Genomic DNA, 17,950 nt, shown 5'->3' with positions numbered 1-17,950 from the left:
ATTATATATATATATAAAAAATATACACATACACAAACACCGGGGTAGGCGTGGGGAATACTACTATAAACTATGTTCAATTAAGAACTAACCATCATGTAAAAATGTAAGGAGATATTTTCACAATTCGCTGAAGCACATTTTTTATAGATACACACAACAGCATATAAAATGTGTAATAATCCTGCAAAGGCTGAATGAGATGGTAGAGAATGGAGCAGGCTCTTTTGTTACCCATGTAGAACAGCTGTGTGATCAACTCCCCAACTGCCTTTTGGGAATGAAGCCAACTCTGAGACCAGGCACACCAGGTGATAATCTAACAGATGCAGCAGGAGCTCCACCTACTCGCTGCACTGAAACACAGACATTACCACCTAAAAACAAACAAAATAGCAGCCTGTGTGAGGAGAAGAATAGTATTCAACAAGCAAAACAGAAATGGACATCAGGTCCCTTTTAGGAAGCCAGGATTTTGATGGCCTATCAAGTAAAGAGAAATAGCAAATAATTTCTTCATTTTGAAAGAATCTGCCTTGTCTCTTTTATTGTACTAGTCATAATCAAGTAATATAGATTAGATAGCCTATAAAATGATTCCACATGCAGATGAAGTTGCTTTCCTATGTTAAATATTATTTGGAAGGAAATTAAGTGATTTGAGCAGAGGAGAATTAAGTGAATACGGATAACTTGTGTAATGGAGGAAATAAATCACATTAGATCCCCTAAGTAGAAAAAATAAGTGACTTTATTTTATTCTTAGGAGCCAGAATGCCAAAGTTATATTTTTTCCTGTTCAGACGTCGATTTTCAGAATTGCCTACAGCATGTAATAACCTTTCTACTTTAGTGTCCTTATGCAGAAAACTGGGATTACATGTTTTATTAGTTTGAGTTTATAACTAGACTGGTGAAGGGATGAATTATTTTATTTATCCGTATTGATACATTTTGTAAAAGTCATTTTGAAATTCTGCCAAGAATCAGCCATCCCATCTTTGATAATCAGTTGTTCTTTTTTAAATGGTTGTTGAAGTGTATTATAATTTATTTTATTTTTTCCATTGGTAAACAAAACTTGTGAAGGAAAACCTTGAATGCAACCTAATTAAATCAATGTTAATTTTTGCAAGCAACATATTTACTTAAATGTTTATTTTTATTTTTTTTACAATATCACACAAATTTTAGCAAGACAAATCAAACATTCTGGAAATTAGGTCTGATAGATTCAGCCTTTACAGGTTTGATGTGTTGTCAGCATTTTTCTTGCAGAGAGCTAATCTTTTCCCCAGTATCTCACACAGCTAAAGCTAAAATGAACGTGCAACTTTCTGAGGCTTTCCCAATGGAACAATGTGTATCACATAGCAACAGCTGCCGAGGAGAAAACTACACAGCGAGCTTAAGTTTTTCCCTCTTGTAAAGATGATTACATCTAATTGCAGGAAATGTATGCAACATCAATACTGTCTTAAATATGTTCTACTTGTGTGTCTATGTTACTGCATTTAATAACTATTATCACGTTACATTTTGCATTTCCAAAGAATTTTTACATCTGTGAAATAGCCCTATGAGAGCAGGTATGATTACTCCTGTTTTACATCTGGGAAAGCTGATATTCATAGGATGTGGGTGTCTCGATGAAGATCAGAAGGCTGGACTTACACAGAACCAGAACTAGAGTTATTACTCAGTTCTCTTTTTACCAACTTTGCTATGTAGTTCACATGTATACTGACCTACATGGTTTATTGATGGTTTATTTTCTTAACAGGATTTGACACACCAGCTAGTCTAACCAGATTTATATTATTACAGGCAAGACAAAAAAGGCAATAAAAACAAGTGAAAGCTGAAAATGAAAGCTTATTTGTAGGCCGTAATGTATATAGTTCATGTGTATGTTAACAAAAAATAAAAAATAATAGGAGTACAACGTTACATACTAACATGCTATTTTATAATCCACTGAGTCATATGTATTACGGAGAGAAACACTATGTCTATTGATTGTCCTAATTTCTATGTAATCATAGTGCAGTTTGGTTTTTGTCTTGTAAATGATGGTGGTTTCGAACTGCTGCTAATTGCTAATGCTCCTGGATACATTTGACAGTAGTCTCAGGCAAGCAAACCCACAACTAGCAAATTAAATCGTTAATAGTAGTTTTCTCTAAGAGCTTACAGTATGAATGACAAAGGGATAGTGGACGCCAAGCAATTTAAATAAAAATATAAGTGATTATAGTTTATGTAAAGAAACATAAACAGCTTAGAGCTTATACTACAATGGACAACAATAAAGACACTCAACCTCGGCCGGGCGCGGTGGCGTGAGGAGGCCGAGGCGGGCGGATCACGAGGTCAGGAGATCGAGACCACGGTGAAACCCCGTCTCTACTAAAATTACAAAAAAAAAAAAAAATTAGCCGGGTGTAGTGGCGGGCGCCTGTAGTCCCAGCTACTCGGAGAGGCTGAGGCAGGAGAATGGAGTGAACCCGGGAGGCGGAGCTTGCAGTGAGCCGAGATCACGCCACTGCACTCCAGCCTGGGTGACAGACTGAGACTCCATCTCAAAAAAAAAAAAAAAAAAAAAAAAAAAGAGACTCAACCTCTTGCTACAGTTGAAATATCATGAGCTTTGAGGCAAAAAAAAAAAAAAAATCCCTGAATTTGAAAGACTTGCTATTTGATATGAAGGCAAACACTTCATAATCAGGCCAGGAGGGCATTCCAGGCATAGTGTGTGAGATAATCATAGGCAGATTGGGATGAATGGATCAAGGAATTTAGTTTACTCAAAAGCAGCACCCATCTCATTTAGAATAACATAAATAATGACCAGGAAAATGGGAGATACCAGAACTTTCTCATCTACAGCTCTGGAGCAGTTTGCTACTTTGTATTTCACTTCCCCCTTACTCATTTTGTTTTATGCCATACTTATTCTCTACATGGTGTCAACTTTACTTACATATTTGGCAATTTTTGCCTCATAAGCTATTGGTGATGAGCCACAAACAAGGTAGACAGCTGAAGAAATGGTACAAAAAAAGTACATAACCACACAAACACACACACACACACACACACACACATACACACACACCAGACTCCTGTTTGTTCAGTTCAGAGACACCTTTCAATGTCATCAAGTGCCAATGCCTCTATCTTATCACATTCACCACACCACATCCCACCCCATACCTGTATCCACTTTTGCCTGCTTAAACATTGTTCAAGTAAGTCTTCCCTAACCCTCACAGACTAGACAACAAAACCCTGCTAAATGCTTTGATTAGTTCATGATTGTCTTCCACAGCTGATAGTCATTATATAATTTTGCAGTTGGAAATGGTAATTGTATACCAATGTAATTTAAAAAAAAAATCTGCCAATCGTTCAATAAAATTCCTGAGTTATTTTAGACTGTAAGCTTTATGAGAAACAATGAAAGGTGTGTTTTGATTGACACTACTTCAGCATCTTGCAGAGTGGATGAATACATACTTGTTGAATAACTGAGCTTGTTCCAAGGATAATTCTCAAGTTGAGAGAGAAGTGGAGGTATGGAAGAGAGGTAAGAGCAAATAAGATAAAGAATAAAACCAGATTCACTGACTCGTTTGTATTTGTATAATTGTCAGTTCAATGGCTAATATATGGTAAAAATAGTAAAAAAATAGTAAAGGGGTTTACTATTAAACTTTACTATTAAACCCCTTTATGATTTTTACCATATATCAGAGTCCCTTTTTAAATGAGCTTTATTTTACAGGGCTTAGAGCATAATTTTCTTATTTGCATGATTACAGAAATTTACAGTTGCATATATTATTGAGTTTACAGGTTATAAGTGTTTTTTTGCCCTTGGTCAAGAAGGAAACCCACAATTATGACACTGCTTCTCTAAAAAAATTATCTGTGATCTACATAACTGTAATCTGTATGAAAACATGGTTCCCCATGTATTCTCTGGGAAGAATAGAAAGAACTTGCCTATGGGTAAGAATGCAGATTGTCAACCATAAATTAGTGCAAAGCCCTTCAAAGCCTAAACAAAGGTATTGAGGCAGTAAAATAGGGTCTGGAGGCAGGGAACATAAGGCTGGTTCACACTTCGGCTATGACAGGAAATATTCTCTCCATACGGCGTAGGCCAAGTAAATGACTGTAACTTCACTTCATCCTCTTCATTTACATAGGCTGTACCCCAAGTAGAGGTTATTTAAACTCCCAAAAATTCTGTAACAGGGCCCTTGAGCCCCTATGCTCGGGCCAGCTCCCACACTGTGAAGTGTACTTTCATTTTCAATAAATCCCTTAATTCCTTCCTTGCTTTGTTTGTGCTTTTTGTCCAATGCTTTGTTCAAGACGCCAAGAACCTGGACACCCTCCACCAGTGACAGTATGACTAAGGAAAGGAAGAGTAGAGAACATGATTTTGGAAATTCAGAGACAGATGTGAAACTTGGGAAACATAGCTTGAAAATGTGGGTTGAGAAAGCAGTACAAATGAGTTCTATCTTGCAAATTTTAGAATAATAAAGATACAAATAAGAGTTAGCCCAAAACAAAGTATTATTTTATATGCATGCTCAACTGGAATCTTCTTAACCTAAAATGTCATTGAAAATTTAATATATGTAGGGTTTTCCTCCCATCTTTAGCTTTTTGCCTAGAGAAATGGGCACCTTGTAAGTTGCCATCAAGTAGGAGATTATTTAAATTGCAAACAATGCTGCTTGAAAAGCACTAGGAAGAAGAATGTGTCATTCAATGCATCATTTATTTATTGAAAACATATTTATTAGGCATCTATTATATGCCTAATGCAGAGATGTAAATGTTTGACTCAGATAGACACAGTTATTGTCTTCATAGATCTTATAGCAAAGAGTGGCAGACATGAAACAAAGAATTACTCAGTTAGTCATTTCATAACTATAGTGTTAATGCTGGCTGAGTGGTGCATGCCTGTAATCCCAACACTTTGGGAGGCTGAGGCAGGAGAATCACTTAAGAATCACTTTGAGACCAGCCTGGGCAACATAACGAGGCCCCATCTCAATTGAAAAATAAAATAAAATAAAATAGGGCTGGGTGCTATGGCTCATGCCTGCAATCCCAGCACTTTGGGAGGCCGAGGTGGGCGGATCACAAAATCAGGAGTTTGAGACCACACTGACCAACATGGTGAAACCCCATCTCTACTAAAAATACAAAAATTAGCCAGGCATGGTGGCAGGCACCTGTAATCCCAGGTACTTGGGAGGCTGAGGCAGGAGAATCACTTGAACCTGGGAGGCAGAGGTTGCGGCGAGCTGAGATCACACCACTGCACTCCAGCCTGGGCAACAGAGCAAGACTCTGTCTCAAAAAAATAAAAAAGAAAAAAATAACAAGGCATGCGTGCACACCTGTAGTCCTGGCTACTCAGGAGGGTGAGGCTCTTGAGATCAGGAGTTTGAAGTTACAGTGAGCTATGATAGTAACACTGCACCCCAGCCTGGGCAACAGAGCAAAACTCTTGTCTCTGAAACAATCTTTTTTCAAAATAGCGTTAATCCTATGGAAGATAAGTAGAGAGCATTGTGAAAGTCTATTACAAAGACACCCGACCTGGACTCAGAGAAGGTGATTCATCCAGGCATCTTGAGAGAGTTGTACTCAGTTGAGGTCTGAGGAATTAGTAAAAATTAATTAGTAATGTTATCTGGCCAGACAGCATCTAAATCTCTGTTATTTATTTGATAAATTTGCCACTTAATGAGTTTTGAAGGTGGCCAACTCCACCACAGCCAACAGAAACTAAAAATGTCAGATACTCATTTTCCCAACATTTTTTATGGTTAAAGCATGGCTACATTTATACAGCCTCTGCCATCAAGACATAACCATAAAAGACTGAATGGGGAGCAAGTGCCACAAAATGAATAGGGACGAGAGGGAATGTTGTGTGGATATCAGCTAATTCAGCAATAGCGAATTCCTTGGGCAACAGGCTTGGAAGGGTAAACAGCGCATAGGGGGCTCGGTGTTGAGGACAACGTTGTCTACTCTGCAGAGAGTCTAGAGTGATTGGAGATGTGGTTCCTTGCTGCATGGCCACAAGCTTTATCCTCTAAAGATCTCTCAATAATTCTTTGAGCCTCCTAACATCTTTTAATAATTTTTTTCTTCTTAATTTAGAGTTGGATTTTATTACTTACAATTAGGCAAAGAAGTGGGAGAGAGTGAACAAGAGATTCCTGGTAGAGGCCAGAGTGAATGTGTGCTGCAGCCCAAGCATCCTGGGTAGTGTGAGGGAGAGTGTGACAGATGACGCCAGTGCAATGGGCAGGGACCAGGGAAGGCAGAGCCTTGAGGCCATGAAAAGGATTAACAATGAGAAGTTACTAAAGAATTTTAAGCATGCGCAAAGCATGATAACATTTACATTTTAAAAAGTGATTCAAAGATGGGAAACTGTATGTTTGAAATTACTATGGCTAGACAAAGGAAATGACTGTGGAAGTGCAGATCGATAGCTAGATTTCAAACATGCTGTGAAATAAAATAGTCTTTGGCAAGAGGTCAGATGTGTAAGAGTAGAGCATTTTACTTACACAACAACTTGCTACTTGTTCAACAAAAGTGGATGACAGATGGAGTAATTTCAATATAAATGTATTCGTGGCTCATTTGATTTGCATATATTCTACTCAGCCAAATGTAGTCAGGGGAAGCACACAGTATACAAGCTGATATTTCTACTGTTCTCTTAGCCCAAAATTAATAGATTAAATTTCTCTTTGTTTTATGCTGTCATTCTTTGGTACATTATAACATCGTGTCATCTCTTCAACATCAATTTAATCCTTTTAATCTTGCAATGGGGAAAGAGCTGAAGGCATTAATTTGTTCTAGAAAGGTACCAAAAGACATTCACAGGTTATATAAATAAAAGGGTTGAGAATCAGCTTGGTTGACACTTACTGTGTCTCAGCAATGAAATCCAATTATCAGTAATAGAAGAAGAATAGGAATTACTTATTCCTACTATTAAGTAAAAATAAGTAAAATGTTCTAACAGTTGAAAGTTCTTCCATTGTCTTCTATTTATAATGCCGAAGAACTCAACATCTACAGGTTCATTGCATATTTACAACCATCAGTGGAGTCCAATGTCTAATCATACTTTCTCACTGAGACCTATTTTATCTAACTGTATGCCCTTATCTGTAGTCCTACAGCACCATAAGGACATCTCTAACACACACGGGCATAGGGCATGACGGTGTTGGTTTATCTAAGTCTTCCTTGAGTGCAGAAACCATAGATCCTGTAAGATGAGATGCAGCATCTCTGGCACACATGAGTTCAATAGCCTTTATCGTTGACCTGAATGGCTCATACTTACATACTCTGGCCCCACATTTTTAGTTCTCCAGTTTCCATCCTTTTGTAAAATTGATACTCTGCCTTTGTATTCTGACTTCTGATCTACCATCTCTAAGTCTGACATATGGGCTACGTATGTTCTTGCTTAATATCATGTATCTGGCTCCTTACCTTTTCTAGCACCAGTCTTGATCTGTTAGATAATTCTCTGGTACTTGTTTGTGAAGTTTCCATTCATTATGGTAAGAAGCCTTAGGAAAAATAATTATGATCTTAATTAGATTATGTATGCCCATCCTGCACTGTTACAATAGGCCAAAAAGATGTATGATAAAAAACAACTTTCCATTTGGGGGCAAGGAGGTAGATAGGAACAGGTAGAACACAGGGAATATTTAGAGTAGTATAACTATTCTGTATGATACTGTAATAGGAGATCGTGTCATTATACATTTATTAAAACCCATAGAATGCACTACCAAGAGTGAGCCATAATGTACATAATGGACTACAATTAATAATAATTTATCTATATTGGCTCATCAGTTGTAACAAATGTACCACAGTAATGCAAGATGTTAATAATAGGGGAAGCTGCTGGGTGCAGTGAATGGCATATGGGAACCTTGTATACTTTCCAAACAATTTTTCTGTAAACTGAAACTACTTTAAAAAATAAAGTTTATTCTCCTTGAAGTCTGGGTATTTTTTTAATTAAAAAATTTTAAAATAAAGTTTATTAATTTTTAAAATACTAAAACTTTCTCTCCCATTTTGTGTTCCAGCCACCTAGTTTGTTTCCCTATAAGCAATGTGTTCACAGAATGCTTTATATTCTATCAATACATTAAAATTCATAATGACAATTAGCCAGCAACTGTAAGTGCCACTTTTAAAACTGAAAGCATGGTTTACTACAAGAAAACAAAAATGCTCCTTGCCACTGTTCTTCCTTTAGTTCTATCATAGCTCCAAGTTCCTTTCCACCCCAGAGGCTTTGCTTAAGTTTTGCTTCTACTTGAATAAGTTTCTCCAAGCTAGATGAGAATCCATTATTCACTTTCACTTTTCACAAATGATTTTCTTGGTAGTACATATCATAATTAATTACATCTTAATTCACATAATTATTTTCTGTAATGTCTGTCCATCCTCTTGGACAAATCTGGCAAACTGGTCTTCTATGGAAACATTTGCTTAAATTCAACATTTTAAAAGTCATAAATTAGGCAGATGTAAATGTTGTTTTTAAATAATAATACAAACAGCTTAATATACCTATTGCACAACAACAAATCTGCTTTCTTATATATATTACTGTCAGGTGGTTTCTGCTAGACATTATATCTGTGACCCCCAGATTCTAGTGTGAGTTCTATGCAGACCAGGGATGACATCTGTAGAATTCTAGGTTGTTTCTTTCCTTAGTTCTTTATACATTAGCATCATTAGGCAGGGTGATTGCATGGTATAACCTCAGGGGGTTCCATTTACATAGTAACCTAGAGCACAGCTCACACTAACTTACAAAGCAGTCCTAAGAATAGGCCTTCAGTAAATATCTATTAAATGAAATTAAAACAACATAATCATTATACAAAAGGGCAGAAATTATTAAATTGGCCTTTTTCTAAATGGAATAATGTAAAGTTTATTTGATTTAGTGTGTGTTCGAGTCAACATTATTTTTATTAAATGTGGTATATCGGGTCATTGTTCCCAATTCTTCAGTATTTCCCTGTAATGGTAATACCCTGCAATAGAACATCCATACTGTGTGGTTTTTCAGTACCTTCCTCTGATGCGGTGCATATGTTTCCACCCCGCTAAAGTTTGGCTCAGCTAATTGACCTGCCAGGGCAGGTAGGACAGAAGTGGAGAAACGTACATTGAATGCTATGAAAAACTGAAAAGGTGATTATGTCATTTGGCTTAGCCTTCTGGAATTTTTACCCTCTGCCATGAGAAAAATATGCCCATGTGTCTATTTTCTGTTCAGCCTGAATGCGGAAGTGCAGCATGTGAGGAAGACCTAAATCCAACCAAAGCTGGGAATCCAGCCTAGGGACATCCAAGCACAGAGGAGCTCAGCCAAGATAAACCCAGCAGCAGTTGATCTGGAGACTCATGAGTGAGAAAAATTAATGTTTATTGTTAGAAGCCATTAAAATTATTGGGTTGCTTATTACCAGCATTATCTCAGTTAAGAAAAAAATGAGAAATGACAAAGTGTACTTCAAAAGTACTAAAAATAGTACTAAAAATAGGCAGGGCTCCCTGCTGATGCCCTCAGCAATGTTAAATAGTTCAGCAATAATTTTTAATTTTGGTGAGAGAATTTTTTTTGGAATTTGTACACTCATTTTTAAAAGCAGGTATTTCTTTATAGCCCTTTATTCTGCCTTTAATAAAATAAAATTCACTTACATCTATCCAATCATTCCAAACTAAGCCATTCTGAAGGATAAAAAAATATATTTTGCATTATTATAGAATGCTTATGTTTAAAACTACTTGGTTTTATAAGCACCTGTGAGTAAACAAACATCACATGATAAAAACAGCAAAGTCACATTAAAGGTGTTTGTTCAATAGATACAAAACAAAAGAATAAAATCAAAATACAGAAGTTGTTTATCATTTAAATCAATTGTCAAGCCTGTTGTAGGTATAGGATTGAAGCCAAAGTAACAGTGATTTCCATTTACTGTGACAAGCAGCATCATAAGGCATTTGTGTACATGATTTCTAGTGTTCTCAATAGCTCTGCAGAGGAGACATTATTATTTCCACTTTAGAGCTGAAGATACTGAAGCTTGAGGAGGTGTGAAGTGATGTGCATGAGAACACGTATCCACTAAACCAGGGCTTCAGTTAAAACGATTTGTCTGACATCACAACCACAGCACGACTCACACACTTCCCTAAGATCATTTCTCTTTTAATACTTCCAAATACCCACATATTCATAAAAATGTTTGCTAAGTCAAATCGAAAGTGGACAGGTACACAATTCACCAGGAGATAAGTTAGCAAAAGCAGCCACTTTCCTCTTTAACTACGTTTCTCCTACAGTAAGAGTAAAATTGTACCCTCAAAGTCCATCAAGGCGATCAATATTGTTTTTATTTAGTGTAGACTTTCTCTGTTTGCTTTTTACGAAAAACAGGACATTTACCAGGTCCTCAGCATCCATACCTTGATACCTTTTGCACCAGCCAACTTCTTAATCCAAACGTTCTGCCTAATATAAACAGTTCTGCGGTCTAGCATGGAATAGTGATTTTTCAGGAGCAATTCCTTTAGACAATTAGAAGCTTCTTCATGATTTTTTTCTCATATTATATGCTGCCATATGGTAACAAGAATCTACCCAGCATAGCATATGGAAAACTTGCCATGCATGGGAAAACATTAAAGAAAAAATATAGAAACAAGTGATGTTGCCATTGCTCATACCACTGCATAAGAAAATTGCTTGCCACTGGTGCCAAAGCATAAGTAGTTTAACATATCTCTTATGTGTGATTTCTATTTTATGTTTAAGTCTGGGTTACTAAGTAATACTCTGCCAGTATTGATCCCTATTTGGAAGCTAGTTGAACAAAAATGTTTTTATACCTAATTAGTGGCCTAGCATGGCCAATCCAGAATGCTTTCTCTCTCCTCCTTGGGAAGCCTCTTCTATTCTTAATTTTCATTTACATCACCAATGAATTAGTTTCTCAGAGTTAGTATTTTCAAACCATTCTCATTTCAAATTATTCTCAATTACTTCTCCTTCACCTCACATGTCCAACCAGACAAAAAAAAATCCCATCAGTTTTATTTAAGAAATACCTTTGAATGTAGCTTCTGTTTTCTATCCTATTGCCCTTACATTCAAGCACTTATTCTTACTTCAAAAACTGTAATTACTGTTTTCTCCTACCTAGACCTAGTCTTTCCTCTCATCAGTCCAAAGTCAAGCAGCAGCTAGAGTCATATTCCAGAGAACAATTCAGATCAAGTCACTTCCGTCTTTCAAAATTTCTGTTTGACAGATAGTAAGGACTTAGACCTAAACTTTTTAGCATAACAGCTCAGGGCTTCATCATCCAATACAAATGAATCACATTTTCATGAGTGCTACACTCCCAGAAGACCATTTTTCTCACCTTTTCCTCAGACACATCAGATGATCTTATATCTTTGTATCTCCTGTAAACTAATCCTCCTGTGCCCTAGAAGGTCCTTGATCCACCATCTTACCTCGCAAATTCCAGCTCATATGTGAAGTGTCTTCCCTAAGGATGATTAATTCCTTCTTCCATGCCTTCATAGCTCATACAGGGTACTGTCAGTTTTCTGTTTATAAGTCTGAGTAAACCTTTCTGAGAAGTCCAGGGCAGAGATAAACCTTATGTCTGACAGCTTAAAAGGCACTTAGTGGATAATTGCTGAATAAATAAAAGAGCAAATCAAACAATTAGTGCTTAACTATATCTGTTTTATAGAGTTCTAATTTCAGCACATACTGAGTTATTTAAAGTTGACTTTGAAAACTGTAAGATAAATTAGTTTGGGAGACCTGGGGATTGATCCAACCTGCCCATCATCACCAACACCTACACATGTTATCTGGGAACCTTAGGACAGGCCTATCCTGCCCACAGCTGCCACCACTGGTGCCTGAGAACCAGCTGAGGAAAGCCTCCACCATTGGTGTCTCTATCTTCACCAAAGCCTCACCACAGCCTCCAATAAAAACTGCAGTTACAGAGATGACTGACATTAATGACTGCTGAAGAAATCATAATGAGACTATACTACACTGCCAACCCAGAATCAAAGTTAAAGTACTCCCACCCAACCAACACTATAGATACATCTAAAAAAAAGTCCCTATGGAAGTCAGTTCATAAAATTAGAAGAGGCATAGATATCAGTGTAGGGAAACAAGAATCATGAAAATGCAAGAAAACATGACACTTTCAAAGGAATACAATAATTCTCCCAAATAAAAGAAAATTTGTGAAATGTCTAAAAAAAATTTAAAATAATATTTTCTTAACTCAGTGAGATACAAGAGAACATAGTAAAACAATATAAAGAAATCAGGAAAACAATTTATGGTTCAAATGAGAAATTTAATGAAGACATAAATAACGTTTTAAAAAACAAAAATTCTAAAACTGAAGAATTCAATGAGTGAAATAAGAAATACAATTGAGAGGTTTGACAATAGACTAGATCAAGCCAGAAGAAAGAATTTCTGAGCTCAGAGATAGTTTTTTTTCTTTTTTTTTAAAAATAAACCAGTCAGAAGAAGAAATAGGAAAAAAGAACAAAAATGAAGAAAGCCTATGTTACATATTGGACACAATAAAATGACCAAATTTTTAAAATTCTGAATGTTTCAGAAGGACAAGAAATAAGTAAAGACAAAAAAAAACCCTATTTAAAAAAAATAGTAGCTGAAAATTTCCCATCTTTTGAGAGATATAGACATCCAGATACACAAAGCTCAAAGATCCCTAAATATATTGAACCTAAAAAGATTTCCTCCAAGGCAAATTATATTCAAAATGTCAAAAGAAAAAAAAGAGAATTCTAAAAACAACAAGAGAAAAGTGTCAAGTCACATGTAAGAAAATTGTCATCAGACTAACAGATTTTTCAGCAGAAACCTCACAAGACAGGAAAGAATGGAATTATTTATTCAAAGTGCTGAAAGAAAAAACTGCAAGCCAAGAATATGCAACCCAAAAAAAGGCTTTCTTCAAAAATGAAGGTGAAGTCTTTTCCAGACAAAGAAAAACTGAGGGAATTCATAACCATTAGATCAGCCCTATAAGAAATAATTAAGGACATTTAAGGATACTTATTTCCTACATTTGGAAATAAAGGGACAATAACTACATCATAAAAACACACCAAAATATAAAACTCACTGGTAGAGCAGATACACAAATTAGAAAGACAAAAAGCCAAACACTACCACTATAGAAAACTACCAAACTACAATAAGAGAAGAAGAAAGAAAAAATGTATAAAGCAACCTGAAAACAATTAACACAATGAGTGGAATAAGTTTACATTTATCAATAATAACCTTAAATGGAAATGGATCAAATTCCCCACTTAAAAGATATTCACTGGCTGAACAAATGAAAAAACAAAACCCAACTATATGCTGCCTACTAGAAACTCATTTCACACATAAAAAAGTGAAGGGATGGAATAAGATATACCACATGAATGGAAACCAGAACTAAGCCTAACATATGGAGTAGCTATACTTATATCAGATAAAACAAACTTTAAGTCAAAAACTGTAAAATGAGGCAAAAAAGTCATCATATTATAATAAAGGGATCAATCCAAGAGGATATAATAATTCTAAATATATATGTGTGATCAACACTAAAGAACTCAGAAATATAAAGCAAATATTAGACTTAAAGGGAGAGATACACTCCAAGTAATAGTTGAAGACTTTAACACCTCACTCTAAGAATTGGGCAGGCTATCTCTTCAGAAATAAAAAAGAAATGTTGGATTTATGCTGTCCTTTAGACCAAATAGGTCTAAGAGACATTTATAGAACATTTCATCAAACAGCTGCAGAATTCACTTTCTTCTCATCAGCACATGGAACATTCTCCAGGATAGAACATATACTAGGCCACAAAAAAGTTCTTAACAAATTTTTTAAAATTTAAATTATACCAAGTATCTTCTTAGGCAACAATGGAATAAAATTATAAATCAATACTAAGAAGAATTTTGGAGATTGTACAAATACATGAGAATTAAACAACATGCTTCTTCATGATCAGTGAGTCAATAAAGAGATTAAGAAGGAAACTTAAAATTCTTTGAAACAAATAAAAATTCAAACACAACATACCAAAACCTATGGATAAATCAAAAGCAGTGCTAAGAGAGAAGTTTATTACAATAAATGCTATATCAAAGAAGTAGAAAGATTTCAAATAAACAACCTATAATGCACACCAAGGAACTAGAAAAGCAAAAACAAACCAAATCCAAAACTAGTAAAAGAAAATAAATATTACAGATCAGAACAGAACTAGAGATTAAAAAATACAAAGGACCAACAAAACAAAAAGTTAGTTTCTGAAAAGATAAGCAAAATTGATAAACTGCTAGCTAGAATAACCAAAAAGAGAAAAGCAAAGGCCTAAATAAATAAAATAATAAAAGACATTCTACCACAGAAATTCTAAGAATTATTAGAGGCTATTATAAGTAACTGTACATTAAGAAATTGGAAAACCTAGAGGAAATGGATAAACCACTGCACACATACAAGCTAGCAAGATTAAACCAAGAAGAAATAGAAAACCTCAACAGACCAATAATGAGTAATGAGATCGAATTAGTAATAAAAAGTTTCCCAACAAAGAAAAGCTCAGCACTGGATGACTTTACAGCCTAATTCTACTAAACTTATAAATAAGGACTAACCCAAATTCTTCTCAAAGTAGTCCAATAATATTGATGAGGTAAAACGTCTAGTCATTCTACCACACCAGTATTACCTGATAACAATACTAGACAAGAACACAGCAACAAAAAATAGGCTACTATCCCTGATAAACATAGATGCAAAAATCCTCAACAAAATGCCATCAAAGCATATCCAACAACACATCAAAAAGATAATATAGCATGATAAAGTGAGATTTAATCCAGTAATGCAAAAATGATTCAACACATGCAAACTAACAAATGTGATAATGCACATCAGCAAAGCGAAGGACAGAAACATATGATGATCTAGTTTGACATAGAAAAAGCAACTGTTAAATTCAACATCCTTTTATCATAAAAATTCTTAACAAATTAGGAATGGAAGAAACACACCTCAACATAATAATGACCAAATATTACAAACCCACAGCTAACATCATATTGAATGTAGAAAAGCTAAAAGCCTTTTCTCTAAGAAGTGGAACAAGACAAGATGCCAACTATCATGTTTTACTTAAGATAGCACTGAAAGTCTTAGAATAATTAGGTAAGAGAAAGATATAAAAGTCATGCAAATTGGAAAAGAGAAAGTCAAATTATCTCTCTTTGCAGAAGGCATTATTTTATATACAAAAAACCTACAGATTTCACCAAGAAATTATTACAAATTACAAACAAATCTATTAAAACTCAAGATACAAAATCAACATACAAAAATGATTAACAATTTAGTATACTAATAACAAACTAGCTGAAAGAAATCAAGAAAGCATTCCCATGTACAATAGCTACTGTGATAGTTAATATTAAGTGTCAACTTGATTGAACTGAGGAATGTAAAGTATTGTTTCTGGTTGTGTCTGTGAGGGTGTTGCCAGAGGAGATTAACATTTGAGTCCGTAGACTGGGAGAGGCAGACCCACCCTCAATCTGGATGGGCACCATCCAATGGGCTGCCAGCACAGCTAGAAAAAGTAGGGGGAAAAAGGTGGATTAAGCAGACTTGCTGTGTCTTCCGGCCTTAATCTTTCCCCCATACTGGATGCTTCCTGCCCTTGAGCATCAGACTCCAAGTTCTTTGGCTTTTGGACTCTTGGACTTACACCAGTGGTTTGCCAGGGGCTCCTGGGCCTTTGTATACAGACTGAAGTCTACACTTTTGGCTTCCCTACTTTTGAGGCTTTGGGACTCGGAGGGATTCAGTACTGGCTTCCTTGTTCCTCTGCTTGCAGATGGCCTACTGTGGGACAACACCTTGTGATCTTGTGAGTTAATTCTCCTTAGTAAACTCCCTTTTATATATACATCTATCCTATTAGTTCTGTCCCTCTAGAGAATCCTGACTAATACAGATTTTGATAACAGGAGTGGTCCTTGAGGAACAAAATTTTAAGGATGGATTTCTTTAGTTCATTTTGGGGTTTCTGAGGTTGGCTGCTTAATCTAAGAAGACCCAAAAATGCTAAAGACTGTACTTCAAGTTGTATGCAGAACACCGATAGTCCTTGGCATGAACTGTTTAGAGAGCTATGCAAAATAAATGCATTCGATGTTCCTAATTCACCACTCCTGAGAGGTGATATGGTTTGGCTGTGTTCCCACCCAAATCTCATCTTGAATTGTAGTTCCTGTAATTCCCACCTGTTGTGGGAGGAACCCAGCTGCAAATAATTGAATCATGGGGGCAGTTTCCCCCATACTGTTCTCGTGGTAGTGAATAAGTCTCATGAGATCAGATGGTTTTATAAAGGTTTCCACTATCCCTTGGCTCTCAAGCTTTCTTGTCTGCTGCCATGTAAGACATGCCTTCCACCATGATTGTGCCTCCCCAGCCATGCGGAACTGAGTACATTAAACGTCTTTTTCTCTATAAATTACCCAGTCTCAGGTGTGTCTTTATCAGCAGCATGAGAGCTGACTAATACAAGAGGCAAGGAATTTAGTGACTCCATACATAATACTTTTGAACATATGAGGAGAACCAAGGAATATAATGAAGTTGGTTGGCTGTTCCTAAATTCACTAGACAAAGTGATGAAAGAAAAGACTAACCTCAAAAATTCTAACTCTCAGCTCCAGAAGCAAATACTAAACCTCAAATCTTCTAAGATTGTCCTGAGTGAGAGTCTTATCTCCTGTAGACAAAGGGCTGAAATTGTGGAAAATTAGACACAAGCTCTTGTCATGTGAATGGCTGACCTGCAATGAAAAGTGCATGCACAGCCTCACCAGGTGTCTACTGCTAAAATAGACAGTGAAGTGTCTAAAATGAAGGCAGTTATTGGAAAAGAATGGGACCCTGCAACTTGGAATGGGATGTGTGGGAGGACCCTGATGAAGCTTGGAGCACTGAGCTTGTAAACTCTGATAAGACTTTTTTTGCCAGAGGAAACAGTCTCCCCAACTTCAGTGGTGGCAACCTACCCTTCCTCACCCGAGCTGCTATCAGCCTTTCCGTCTTTATCTGAGGAGACTGGCCCTGCACTGTCTGAGACAACAGTGATGGCCTCAACTGAGAAGTTGCCAGACAAGACAATGCTGATTCTCCTCGGGGCACACCCCCTCCACCCTTTTTGCTTCTAGACCTATAACTAGACTCAAGTCCTGGCAGGCCCTTAGAAGTGATGTTGAAAGTATGACCCATGAGGAGGTGCACTACACTCCAAAAGAACTGCCTGAGTTTTCTAATTTATATAAACAGAAACCTAAAGAACAGGCATGGGAATGGATATTAAGGGTGTGGGATAATGATGGAAGGAACATAAAGTTGAACACTAAGAAGAGATTTTGCATTTAATGTTGCAGCTCAGGGAGTTTTTAAAAAGCTCCTAATAGTTTATTTCCTTGGTTAGCTGAAACGTGGATCAAAAGATGGATCACTATGAGTGAACTGGAAATGCCTGATCTCCCTTGGTTTAATATAGAGAAAGGGACCCAAAGGCTTAGGGAGATTGGAATGTTAGAGTGGATTAGTCACTTTAGACCTACTCATTCCAGCTGGGAGGGTCCAGAAGACATACCTTTCACAAATACCTTGTAAAATAGATTTTTCAGAGGAGCACCTTCATCCTTGAAGTGC

The sequence above is a fragment of the Nomascus leucogenys genome, chromosome 10, assembly GCF_006542625.1.
Source record: "Nomascus leucogenys isolate Asia chromosome 10, Asia_NLE_v1, whole genome shotgun sequence".
Classification (NCBI taxonomy): domain Eukaryota; kingdom Metazoa; phylum Chordata; class Mammalia; order Primates; family Hylobatidae; genus Nomascus; species Nomascus leucogenys.
This window is presented reverse-complemented; position numbering follows the sequence as displayed.